We start from the raw sequence: 13,026 nt of genomic DNA on the forward strand, positions 1-13,026 counted from the left end.
AGAGGCAGCATGGATTCACCAGGGGAAGATCTGTCAGACAAATCTGATTGACTTTTTGACTGGGCAACCAAGGAATTGGATCAAGGAAGAACACTCTATGTCATCTACTTGGATTTCAGCAAAGCTTTTGATACGGTCCCGCACAGGAGACTGGCGAATAAAATGAGAAGCTTAGGAGTGAGTGCCGAGGTGGTGGCCTGGATTGCAAACTGGTTGACAGACAGAAGACAATGTGTGATGGTAAATGGAATTCTCTCTGAAGAGAGAGTGGTTTTAAGCGGTGTACCGCAAGGATCGGTGTTGGGACTGGTCCTGTTCAATATCTTTGTGAGCGACATTGCGGACGGGATAGAAGGTAAGGTTTGTCTTTTTGCGGATGACACTAAGATCTGCAACAGAGTGGACACGCCGGAAGGAGTGGAAAGAATGAGACTGGATTTAAGGAAGCTGGGAGAGTGGTCGAAGATATGGCAGCTGAGATTCAATGCCAAGAAGTGCAGAGTCATGCATATGGGGAGTGGAAATCCGAATGAACTGTATTCGATGGGGGGAGAAGGGCTGATGTGCACGGAGCAGGAGAGAGACCTTGGGGTGATAGTGTCTAATGATCTGAAGTCGGCAAAACAATGTGACAAAGCGATAGCTAAAGCCAGAAGAATGCTGGGCTGCATAGAGAGAGGAATATCGAGTAAGAAAAGGGAACTGATTATCCCCTTGTACAGGTCCTTGGTGAGGCTTCACCTGGAATACTGTGTTCAATTCTGGAGACTGTATCTCCGAAGAGACAGAGACCAGATGGAGGCGGTCCAGAGAAGGGCGACCAAAAAGGTGGAAGGTCTTCATCGAATGACTTATGAGGAGAGATTGAAGAATCTAAATATGTACACCCTGGAGGAAAGGAGGAGTATAGGTGATATGATACAGACTTTCATATACATGAAAGGTTTTAATGATCCAAAGACAATGACAAACCTTTTCCGTTGGGAAAAAAATCAGCAGAACCAGGGGTCACGATTTGAAGCTCCAGGGAGGAAGACTCAGAACTAATGTCAGGAAGTATTTCTTCACGGAGAGGGTGGTGGATGCCTGGAATGCCCTTCCGGAGGAAGTGGTGAAGACCAGAAGTGTGAAAGACTTCAAAGGGGCGTGGGATAAAAACTGTGGATCCATAAAGTCTACAGGACGTAAATGAATGTGGGAAAAAAAAAGATTTGCATTCACAAAAAAGCAGGGAGTAGCTTGCTTTTTATGGCAGTTACTAACCCAAACCAAATAAGCCGGATGCTTCACTTTCAATGCATATCCAGCATAGCTCTCTGCTTCAACGGCGGGGGAGAAAGTCTGACACTTCAAGCATATCCAGCATAGCTCTCTGCTTCAACGGCAGGGGAGAAAGTCTGACACCTCAACCATATCCAGCATAGCTCTCTGCTTCAACGGCAGGGGAGAAAGTCTGACACTTCAACCATAAACAGCATAGCTCTCTGCTTCAACAGCAGGGGAGAAAGTCTGACACTTCAACCATATGCAGCATAGCTCTCTGCTTCAACAGCAGGGGAGAAAGTCTGACACTTCAACCATATGCAGCATAGCTCTCTGCTTCAACGGCAGGGGAGAAAGTCTGACACTTCAACCATATGCAGCATAGCTCTCTGCTTCAACGGCAGGTGAGAAAGTCTGACACCTCAACCATATCCAGCATAGCTCTCTGCTTCAACGGCAGGGGAGAAAGTCTGACACTTCAACCATATCCAGCATAGCTCTCTGCTTCAATGGCAGGGGAGAAAGTCTGATACTTAACTTTCAATGCACATCCAGCATAACTCTCTGCTTCAACGGCAGGGGGAATGAAGAAAAGTGGATCTATATACAGACAACCAACAAGGATTGAATTACATAGTCTGGGTAAACAAATAAGCATGGGTGTAGCTTGCTTATTGTGGCGGTTACTACCCCTAACTAATTAAGCTAGATATTTCACTTAGATGCAGCTCCAACACTGCTCTCTACATTAATGGTGGGGGTGGAAGGGAAATAGAACCAAAAGGTTACTAAGAGCCAAGAGAAACAGATCAGTATGAAAAAAAAAAAAGTGCGAAACTTGCTGGGCAGACTGGATGGGCCGTTTGGTCTTCTTCTGCCATCATTTCTATGTTTCTATATTTCTATATCCAGGGAATGGGATTCTCCGGAGACCTCCCTCAAGGTCGGCAGAGCCATGGATAAGCTATATCCTCTCCCGGATGATTTCCTGGAGCTTCTTAAGGTTCCCAAAGTAGATTCTGCAGTCTCAGTGGTGACGAAAAGAACTACCATTCCAGTAACGGGTGGTGCAGCCTTGCGAGATCTTCAAGATTGAAAGCTGGAAGTTTATCTTAAGAGAGTTTTCGAGGTGTCCGCCCTGGGGGTCCGGGCGGCCATTTGTAGTTCCTTCGCTCAGCATGCAGGCCTCCGCTGGCTTCAACAGCTGCTCAGCTCCCAGGAGTTGCCTCCTGAGGAAGCACTTCAGGCAGACCACCTGGAGGCCGTCATAGCATATGGAGCAGATGCTCTATATGACATTCTGAGAGTCCTGGCCAGATCTATGGTTTCTGCAGTCTCGGCTAGACGCCTCCTCTGGCTTCGCAACTGGTCGACGGATTCTTCTTCCAAGTCGCAGCTGGGATCACTACCCTTCAAGAGCACACTACTATTTAGGGAGGATCTGGACCAGATTATCAAGTCCCTCTGAGAGAATAAGGTACACAAACTGCCAGAGGATCGCCCTTGTTCTTCTAGGTCTTTTAATTCCACTAGAAGCCAATTCAGGAATCAACGTCGTTTCTGCAAGGCAAGGACTGCAGCTCCTCATCAGCCTTCCTCTCGATCTCAATCTTGGACTCAGTCCTTTCGTGCCCGAAGACAGCCCTGCTCTGGTCCGGCCCAGGGGATGTCCTCCAAGTCTTCACAATGAAGCTATGCCGGCCCACTCCCTATCCCCAGGATAGGGGACGTCTCTCCCTTTTCTACGAGGAGTGGGTCAACATCACGTCAGATCAATGGGTCCTGTATATTCTAAGACACGGCTACGCATTAGAATTTGCTTGGCCGCTAAGAGACAGGTTCCTCTTCTCTCCATGTGGCCCAATCCAGAAACAACTCATAGTCCGGCAGACACTCAACAGGCTTCTGGCTCTCAGAGCGATTCGTCCAGTCTCCCCCCTGGAAGTAGGTCGGGGACATTATTTGGTATACTTCGTAGTCCCCAAGAAGGAAGGTTCCTTCCGCCCGATCTTGGATCTCAAGATGGTCAACAGGGCCCTCAAGATTCCCCACTTTCGGATGGAAACCTTGCGCTCCGTGATACACTCTGGAGAACTTTTGGCCTCCCTGGATCTGATGGAAGCTTAAGAACATAAGAAAATGCCATACTGGGTCAGACCAAGGGTCCATCAAGCCCAGCATCCTGTTTCCAACAGTGGCCAATCCAGGCCATAAGAACCTGGCAAGTACCCAAAAACTTAGTCTATTCCATGTTACCATTGCTAATGGCAGTGGCTATTCTCTAAGTGAACTTAATAGCAGGTAATGGACTTCTCCTCCAAGAACTTATCCAATCCTTTTTTAAATACAGCTATATTAACTGCACTAACCACATCCTCTGGCAACAAATTCCAGAGATTAATTGTGCGTTGAGTAAAAAAGAACTTTCTCCGATTAGTTTTAAATGTGCCCCATGCTAACTTCATGGAGTGCCCCCTAGTCTTTCTACTATCCGAAAGAGTAAATAACCGATTCACATCTACCCGTTCTAGACCTCTCATGATTTTAAACACCTCTATCATATCCCCCCTCAGTCGTCTCTTCTCCAAGCTGAAAAGTCCTAACCTCTTTAGTCTTTCCTCATAGGGGAGTTGTTCCATTCCCCTTATCATTTTGGTAGCCCTTCTCTGCACCTTCTCTATCGCAATTATATCTTTTTTGAGATGCGGCGACCAGAATTGTACACAGTATTCAAGGTGCGGTCTCACCATGGAGCGATACAGAGGCATTATGACATTTTCCGTTTTATTCACCATTCCCTTTCTAATAATTCCCAACATTCTGTTTGCTTTTTTGACTGACGCAGCACACTGAACCGACTATTTCAATGTGTTATCCACTATGACACCTAGATCTCTTTCTTGGGTTGTAGCACCTAATATGGAACCCAACATTATGTAATTATAGCATGGGTTATTTTTCCCTATATGCATCACCTTGCACTTATCCACATTAAATTTCATCTGCCATTTGGATGCCCAATTTTCCAGTCTCACAAGGTCTTCCTGCAATTTATCACAATCTGCTTGTGATTTAACTACTCTGCACAATTTTGTGTCATCTGCAAATTTGATTATCTCACTCGTCGTATTTCTTTCCAGATCATTTATAAATATATTGAAAAGTAAGGGTCCCAATACAGATCCCTGAGGCACTCCACTGTCCACTCCCTTCCACTGAGAAAATTGTCCATTTAATCCTTCTCTCTGTTTCCTGTCTTTTAGCCAGTTTGCAATCCACGAAAGGACATCGCCACCTATCCCATGACTTTTTACTTTTCCTAGAAGCCTCTCATGAGGAACTTTGTCAAACGCCTTCTGAAAATCCAAGTATACTATATCTACCGGTTCACCTTTATCCACATGTTTATTAACTCCTTCAAAAAAGTGAAGCAGATTTGTGAGGCAAGACTTGCCCTGGGTAAAGCCATGCTGACTTTGTTCCATTAAACCATGTCTTTCTATATGTTCTGTGATTTTGATGTTTAGAACACTTTCCACTATTTTTCCTGGCACTGAAGTCAGGCTAACCGGTCTGTAGTTTCCCGGATCGCCCCTGGAGCCCTTTTTAAATATTGGGGTTACATTTGCTATACTCCAGTCTTCAGGTACAATGGATGATTTTAATGATAGGTTACACATTTTTACTAATAGGTCTGAAATTTCATTTTTTAGTTCCTTCAGAACTCTGGGGTGTATACCATCCGGTCCGGGTGATTTACTACTCTTCAGTATGTCAATCAGGCCTACCACATCTTCTAGGTTCACCGTGATTTGATTCAGTCCATCTGAATCATTACCATGAAAACCTTCTCCATTACGGGTACCTCCCCAACATCCTCTTCAGTAAACACCAAAGAAAAGAAATCATTTAATCTTTCCACGATGGCCTTATCTTCTCTAAGTGCCCCTTTAACCCCTTGATCATCTAGCGGTCCAACTGACTCCCTCACAGGCTTTCTGCTTCGGATATACTTTAAAAAGTTTTTACTGTGAGTTTTTGCCTCTAAAGCCAACTTCTTTTCAAATTCTCTCTTAGCCGGTCTTATCAATGTCTTACATTTAACTTGCCAACGTTTTTGCTTTACTCTATTTTCTTCTGTTGGATCCTTATTCCAATTTTTGAATGAAGATCTTTTGGCTAAAATAGCTTCTTTCACCTCCCCTTTTAACCATGCCGGTAATGGTTTTGCCTTCTTTCCACCTTTCTTAATGTGTGGAATACATCTGGACTGTGCTTCTAGAATGGTATTTTTTTTAACAATGACCACGCCTCTTGGACATTTTTTTACTTTTGTAGCTGCTCCTTTCAGTTTTTTTTTAACAATTTTTCTCATTTTATCAAAGTTTCCCTTTTGAAAGTTTAGCACGATAGCCTTGGATTTGCACACTGTTCCTCTTCCAGTCATTAAATCAAATTTGATCATATTATGATCACTATTGCCAAGCGGCCCCACCACCGTTACCTCTCTCACCAAGTCCTGTGCTCCACTGAGAATTAGATCTAAAATTGCTCCCTCTGTCGTTGGTTCCTGAACCAATTGCTCCATAAAGCTATCATTTATTCCATCCAGGAACGTTATCTCTCTAGCGTGACCCGATGATACATTTACCCAGTCAATATTGGGGTAATTGAAGTCTCACCAAAGAATTAGTGGAAACCAAATTGATTAAATATTATAGCTTAAAAGGTGTCAGCAAGCCTATCGTTGTGACACTTCAACAGTGACCAACCGGTCTACACATCACCCACCTTATAAAGTCCTTTTTAATGAAATCTATATTTTTTGGATTTTTAAATTTTTGTAAAACTTCTTGTAATATATACTAGTGAAAGACTCTTCATATTCAATTTTAACCAGACCCAACACGGCCCGTGTTTCGCTGTAAAGCTTCTTCAGGGGCATGCAATAATATCTATGAATAGCGAGTCATATCACATTCATCTTTACGAGAAGGACACAGCGTCTCGATAAATTCACTTAAAAACATCAATGACAAAATTGAATTTGAATTCTTAAACAAGAATAAAAGGAACAGTACTTATCTGTACAGAAACTTGGCTACCATTTTGAAAAGGACACAGCGTCTCGATGTCTCTTCGCCTGGAAGCAAAGGAAATGAAGCCGAGGCTTTTACCTGTTTAAATATTCAGTCATCAGATGACGTCATAACCGCGCGGAACTTGGGACCTGTTCACCAGCTGATATATAATTTAAAAAGTTCTGTTAGCCAGAAAAAGTATTAACACAAGCAGTATGTTAATGTAACATTAGCCGAGAAAAACATATAAATCAAGTTCAGTGTTTAGCCCAGTTGGGGCGACAGTGTTAAGTTTGTAGATCCATCTTTGTTCTTTTTGCAGCAGTAGTGACTCTCTGTCACCACCGCGCCAATGTTGAGGAACATGATCAATCGCGCAAAACTGAAGGTCAGCAAAATTATGTCCAGAATCCAAACAATGCATTACCAATGGTTCATCTATTTTAGAGTGCTTGATGTTGGATTTATGTTCCATCATCCTAGTTTTCAAGAGAAGTTTAGTCTTACCAACATATGACAGTCCACATGGGCAACAGATCAAATAGACAACCATGGTGGATAAACAGGTAGTATGATGTTTCAAATAAATTTTTTGTCCAGTGCCGATGGTCAATGAATTATGAATAGTCATAGAGGAAGCACACATGATACAGCTGTTACATGGAATATGTGATCCTTGTGGAGTGTCATTGATGTCTAAAGACACAGAACAATCTGATCTCACTAATAAGTCTTTTAAATTAGTGGCCCTTGAAAAAGTGATCCATGGCGGAACTTGAAATATCTGATGAGTTTGTAAAACATGCCAGCATGTTCCGCGCGGTTATGACATCATCTGATGACTGAATATTTAAACAGGTAAAAGCCTCTGCTTCATTTCTACCCATAAAGATTCAATTTTGTATTTAGTCTCTTGTAGGATGTTTATCCTGTTGGACTCTATGCCATCCCGGACATAAAGCGCCACACCTCCTCTCGAGTGCTCCTCTCTGTCATTGCGATATAATTTGTACCCCGGTATAGCACTGTCCCATTGGTTATCCTCTTTCCACCATGTCTCTGAGATGCCAATTAAGTCTGTCATCATTCACTGCTATACATTCTAATTCTCCCATCTTACTTCTTAGACTTCTGGCATTAGCATACAAACATTTCAAAGTTTGTTTTTTGTTTGTATTTTCATTCTGCTTTTTAATTGATAGGGATAAGTTAGGATATTTTAGCTCAGGTGAGTTTTTAGTTACAGGCACTTGGACTACTTTTCTAATTATTGGAACCTCACTGTCGGGATGCCCTAATTCTAATGCATCATACCTCTCTCCGAACCATGCGCTGCTGAGCGACTGTCGGCTTTCCCCTTTGTTCTAGTTTAAAAGCTGCTCTATCTCCTTATCTACACATTCCCATCCTCCAAGCGCATCAGCGTTTTCTGTGATTCAAGATTCTGGGACAGCATTTCCAGTTCCAGACTCTACCCTTTGGTCTTGCGACCGCTCCTCGAACCTTCACGAAGGTGATGGTAGTAGTAGCTGCCGCTCTCCGGAGGGAGGGAGTCTTGGTGCACCCATACCTGGACGACTGGCTCATTTGGGCAAAGTCACCGGGCGGTCGACAAGGTGTTGACGCTTCTTCACTCCCTCGGTTGGGGTGGTCAACTTCGCCAAGAGCAGCCTTTCTCCATCTCAGTCTCTGGACTTCCTGGGGGCGCATTTCGACACAGTGCTGGGCAAGGTGTCTCTGCCCCCGGACAGAGCTCATACACTCATAGCTCAGATACAGCGATTCATCGGTCTCTCGCTTCCAACGGCGTGGGATTACCTCCAGGTCCTGGGATCCATGGCTTCCACAATCGATCTGGTCCCCTGTGTGTTTGCACAAATGCGTCCCTTACAGCGCGCCTTGCTCTCCCGCTGGAAGCCGGTGTCTCGGGACTTCCAAGCCATCCTTCCTCTCCCGCAGGGAGCCAAGGACAGTCTCTTGTGGTGGTTCAACCTGTCTCATCTTCTCCAGGGTGTTCCTTTGGACATCCCGAAATGGGTAATCGTCATGAAGGATGCTAGTCTCTCTGGCTGGGGAGCAGTGTGTCAAATGAGTTCTACGCAAGGGAAGTGGACACCGTCCCAAGCAACTTGGCCGATCAATCGCTTGGAGACCAGAGCAGTGCATCTGGCATTGAAACGCTTCCTACCTCTCGTCCATCATCACGCAGTCTGAATACTCTCAGACAATGCGAAAACTGTGGCCTACATCAATCGCCAAGGGGGCACGAGGCGCCGGCATGTCTCTTGGGAGACAGATAGGTTGATGGCATGGGCGGAGACTCATCTCTCCCGCCTAGCGGCTTCCCACATCGCAGGCGTAGACAACGTTCAAGCTGACTTTCTCAGTCGTCAACATCTAGATCCCGGAGAGTGGGAACTCTCAGAGGAGGTGGTGAATCTCCTGTTCCACAGATGGGGGACCCCCTATCTGGATCTAATGGCAACCTCCCGGAATGCCAAGGCAGCTCAGTTCTTCAGTCGCAGAAGAGAGTACGATGCAGAGGGAGTGGATGCCTTAGTCCTCCCCTGGCCCCGTCACGTTCTCCTTTACATGTTTCCCTCTTGGCCTCTGGTGCGCAAGGTGCTCCGGAGAATAGAGTCCCACCAGGGTCCGGTAATGCTGGTGTCGCCGGAATGGCTCCGTCGTCCGTGGTTTGCAGACTTGATCAACCTCGCAGTGGACGGACCTCTTCGTCTGGGTCACCTTCCACGCTTGCTGCATCAGGGTCCGGTATTTTTCGCCCAGGCCGATCGCTTCTGTCTTGCGGCCTGGCTTTTGAGAGGCGCCAGCTGAGACGGCGTGGATACCCAGAGGCCATTATCTCGACCCTCCTCAAGGCTAGAAAGACGTCTACCTCCATGTCCTATATCAGGGTATGGAAAGTTTTTTTGAGAACTGGTGTGGCTCCATACCTGTGTTGCCATGGACCACCTCGGTGGCTCAAATCTTTTCTTCAACAGGGACTGGACAAGGGTCTGGCCTACAACTCGCTGAGAGTGCAAGTCTTTGCCCTAGGCTTTCTACTTCATCAACGAGAGGGAACTTCCCTCTCCTCTCACCCGGATATCATCCAATTCCTCAGGGGGGTGATGCACGTGAAACCTCTGGTCCACATTCTTTATCCTTCGTGGAGTCTCAGTCTCGTTCTCTGAATCTTGGTCAGTCCACCCTTTGAACCCATGCATTCCGCGACCCTCAAGGATAAAAGAACATAAGAAATTGCCATGCTGGGTCAGACCAAGGGTCCATCAAGCCCAGCATCCTGTTTCCAACAGAGGCCAAAACCAGGCCACAAGAACCTGGCAATATCACTCTCAAGACTGTTTTCCTGGTAGCTATCTGTTCTGCCCACAGAATCTCGGAGCTTCAAGCACTCTCGTGCAGAGCCCTACCTTCGTTTTATGGATTTGGGAGTTTCCTTGCGCACTTTTCCTGCTTTTCTGCCCAAGGTGGTTTCCGAGTTCCACTTGAATCAGACGGTAGAGCTTCCGTCCTTCTCAGCGGACTCATCGGTGGATCTACGCAAGCTAGATGTCAAGCGTATCCTCATTCGCTATCTGGAAGTCCCTAATGATTTTCGCTCGTCGGACCATTTTTTTGTTCTCTGGCATGGTCCGAGGAAGGGGGCCAAGGCATCAAACTACCATTGCTCGCTGGCTGAAGGAGGCGATCTTGGTGGCCTACATTGGAGCGGGTCGACAACCTCCGGTGGGTGTCAAGGCCCATTTTCTTCAAGCTCAGGCTGCTTCCTGGGCGGAGATGCAATCTGTCTCGTTCCAGGAGATTTATCGAGCGGCAACTTGGAAATCGTTACATACCTTTGCTCGTCATTATCATCTACACATACAGTCGCCTACTTTTGATTCCTTTGGCTCTAGGGTCATTCGAGCAGGTCTTTCCGGGGCCCACCCTACGTAGGGAAGCTTTGGTACATCCCACTATCTGGACTGATCCTGGTACGTACAGGGAAAAGAAAATGATTCCTTACCTGCTAATTTTCGTTCCTGTAGTACCAAGGATCTGTCCAGACGCCCTCCCTGACTGTTTTATTGGGTTTAGGATTGCCTCTTTGCTCAAATTGTTCTTCAGTGCCTTTTTTTTCCTTTGGCTGGTTAATGGTTCATTCTGCAAGTTTGTTGTTTGACACTGTTTTGTGCCCTTTGCACACTGTTATTTGTTACTTAATTCTATTGTTCTTGATCCACCTGATTTTCCTCTTTGCTTTGATATACTCCATACTGAGGATTAGCAGAGGGTGCACTACCTTATAAGGAAGCATCCTTCAAAGTTCTATTTGACTCCATCTGCTGGAAGGGGGAGATAACCCACTGTCTGGACTGATCCTTGGTACCACAGGAACGAAAATGAGCAGGTAAGGAATAATTTTCTTTTATGCATCCCCACCAACAGATGGGGGCAGAGAAAAAAATTATGAGGCACTGCTACATATCCAAGCGTGCCACCTATAGTCCCTCAGTATTTCTCTGTCTCCAGCAGATGGTAGAGGTGTATACGGTACTTGCAGTCCTGACTGATCTGGAGTTGGAGCAACTCCTCAACTTGCCAGGTTCCTTAGTGGGTCATCCCTTGAGATGAACCGGGGGATTGGATACCCCTGGCTGTTGTTGCCCGCAGCTTTCTGGGGCCCCTGATAGGCAAGGGACTTGTCTCTTTCTTCATGCCCCAAGGTTCCCTCCTGCCTGCCACTGGCATCCTCAGGAAATATCCCCTTTGGGGTTTTTTACTTTTCCTGTTTTTCATTTTTCCTGTAGTAAAGTTTTTGTTTTCTTTCTCACAAAAAAAAAACCAAAACAGAAAGCTTGGTGTTTTCTTTTGTTCTGTTGCGAGCTGAGGGGCAGCCAGGAGAGTCGGTCCTGAGGCTCAGGGCCGCAGCGGTCGGCAGTGTGGTGTGCCGCGTCACTTCAGGAGTGGGAGCCCCGGTGCTCTGCGGGGCGGGGGGGGGGGGGGGTTCCCGAGGGGGAACCTAATCGTTCCGGTGAGTGGTGGCTTTTTTTTTGCTCCGGGCGGCTGTTTTTATGTTTAGCTCGCCTGTCTTCTTTCTGCTGCCGCTCCAACTGTGTAGTGGTGAAGGGATTTCTGGCGGTGTTCTCTGTGTGTCGGCCGCAATTTGGAGCTTGTTGGAGTTTTTTTCTTTCACGTGCCTACGGTTCCCACGCTTCCCGACCTTCCCGCGCTCTTTTGCAGTTCGTGCGGCAGAACGACCTGGTTTGGCCACATGGTGCGGCCTTTATCGGAGCAGGGGTGGCAGAGTAGAGCGGATGTCTGAGAAACCACGTGTTGAGGCCTTTAGGGCCTGCGGGACCTGGTAAGCTCACCTTAACTCCTTTCCCTGTGCACTGGCTGTTCTTCGGGGGGGGGGAGGGATCCTGCACTAAGGGTCTTAAGTCTAGGAGAGCCTCCCGGTCTGTGGGGACCGCAGGGGGGGCCAAGGTAGGGGCCTCTCCCCTTGCTGTTCCCGAGGGGGATCGCTGCCAGGTAGTCCTGATGGAACATTAGTCAGGTGACTCTACTCCACCTCTCTCTTCTGTGGCGCGGATTAGTGAGGACTGTGTTGAGGAGGTGGTGGTCTCCGAACCCAGTAGCCCTGAACGGGTTTCAGAGGGCTTGGCGGGGTTTTCTCCATAATTTGTGCTGCTTATGCATGAGGCCTTTCTGGCTTGTAAGGCAGCTAAGCGGAGACTCAAGGAGCCGTCTTCAGGACCGTCCAAAAGAGCTCGAGTGTCCTCAAAGGTGTTCTCGGGGGAACTAGATGGGCATCGCTGGTCGCAGACCGCTGGTATGGAGCAGGACCATAGAGATCTTGGAGGACTCTGACAATCCTTTAGATGAGGGGGTGGCCTCTCCAGCTGCAGATCTGGAGGGAGATCCGGATGGGGACCAGCCTCCTGAGGATTATAGCAATGATGAACTGGACCTCGCAGAAGTGGCCAGAGCAGAGGGTGATGACCCCCGAGTGGTGCGCTTTTTAAAAAAGAGGAACTGCCACTTATTACTCAGGTGTTGGAGGAATTAGGAGTCAAATAGACTCAGGAGGAGTCTGACAACGAGGGTGTTATCCCTTTAACAGAAACATGGGGGTAACTTCATGAAGTGGCAATTACAACCATAGGAAACTTACTGGGCAGACTGGATGGACCAGATCTTTTTCTGCTGTCATTACTATGAGTGAATTAGGAGAACACCTGTTACAGGTAAGCAACTCTGCTATTCTTCCTTATGTTTTCCACACCTTCTTGGCTGTCCGCCCTTTTACAAATGTTGATATCATAGGCAAAAAACAAAAGTAGTAGTATTAATACACACTCAAAGTGACCTAAATTTCCTTGGGGGCAATATTGACCCGTTGAGTAACTCAGCTAGTTAGCCAGATAAACCCATTCCGGCTAACTAGCAAGGTATATTCAACAGCGCAAATATACATTTATGCGGCCAATTTTAGGACAGGTCAGCAGCAGTACCAGAGTTAGCCACATAAGTGGCTAACACCGAATATCTTTTATGTTATCCATCTAAATGGCTTTTGAATATGGATCTCCTCATGTTTAAATATTGTACAATGTGGCCATTGATGTAAAATATTATATGACACACTTTTTGTCATATTTAAAGTATTAAAATG

The 13,026-nt window shown here is 46.4% G+C and overlaps 1 protein-coding gene across 1 annotated transcript in view; it reads left to right on the plus strand.

Annotated features, from left to right (window-relative positions):
• Positions 1-13,026, plus strand: part of CNTNAP1 (contactin associated protein 1) — a 166,281-nt gene that overhangs the window by 135,521 nt on the left and 17,734 nt on the right. The gene's annotated exons all lie outside the window — the stretch shown is intronic.

This window comes from Rhinatrema bivittatum, chromosome 12 (assembly GCF_901001135.1).
Source record: "Rhinatrema bivittatum chromosome 12, aRhiBiv1.1, whole genome shotgun sequence".
Taxonomy (NCBI): Eukaryota; Metazoa; Chordata; class Amphibia; order Gymnophiona; family Rhinatrematidae; genus Rhinatrema; species Rhinatrema bivittatum.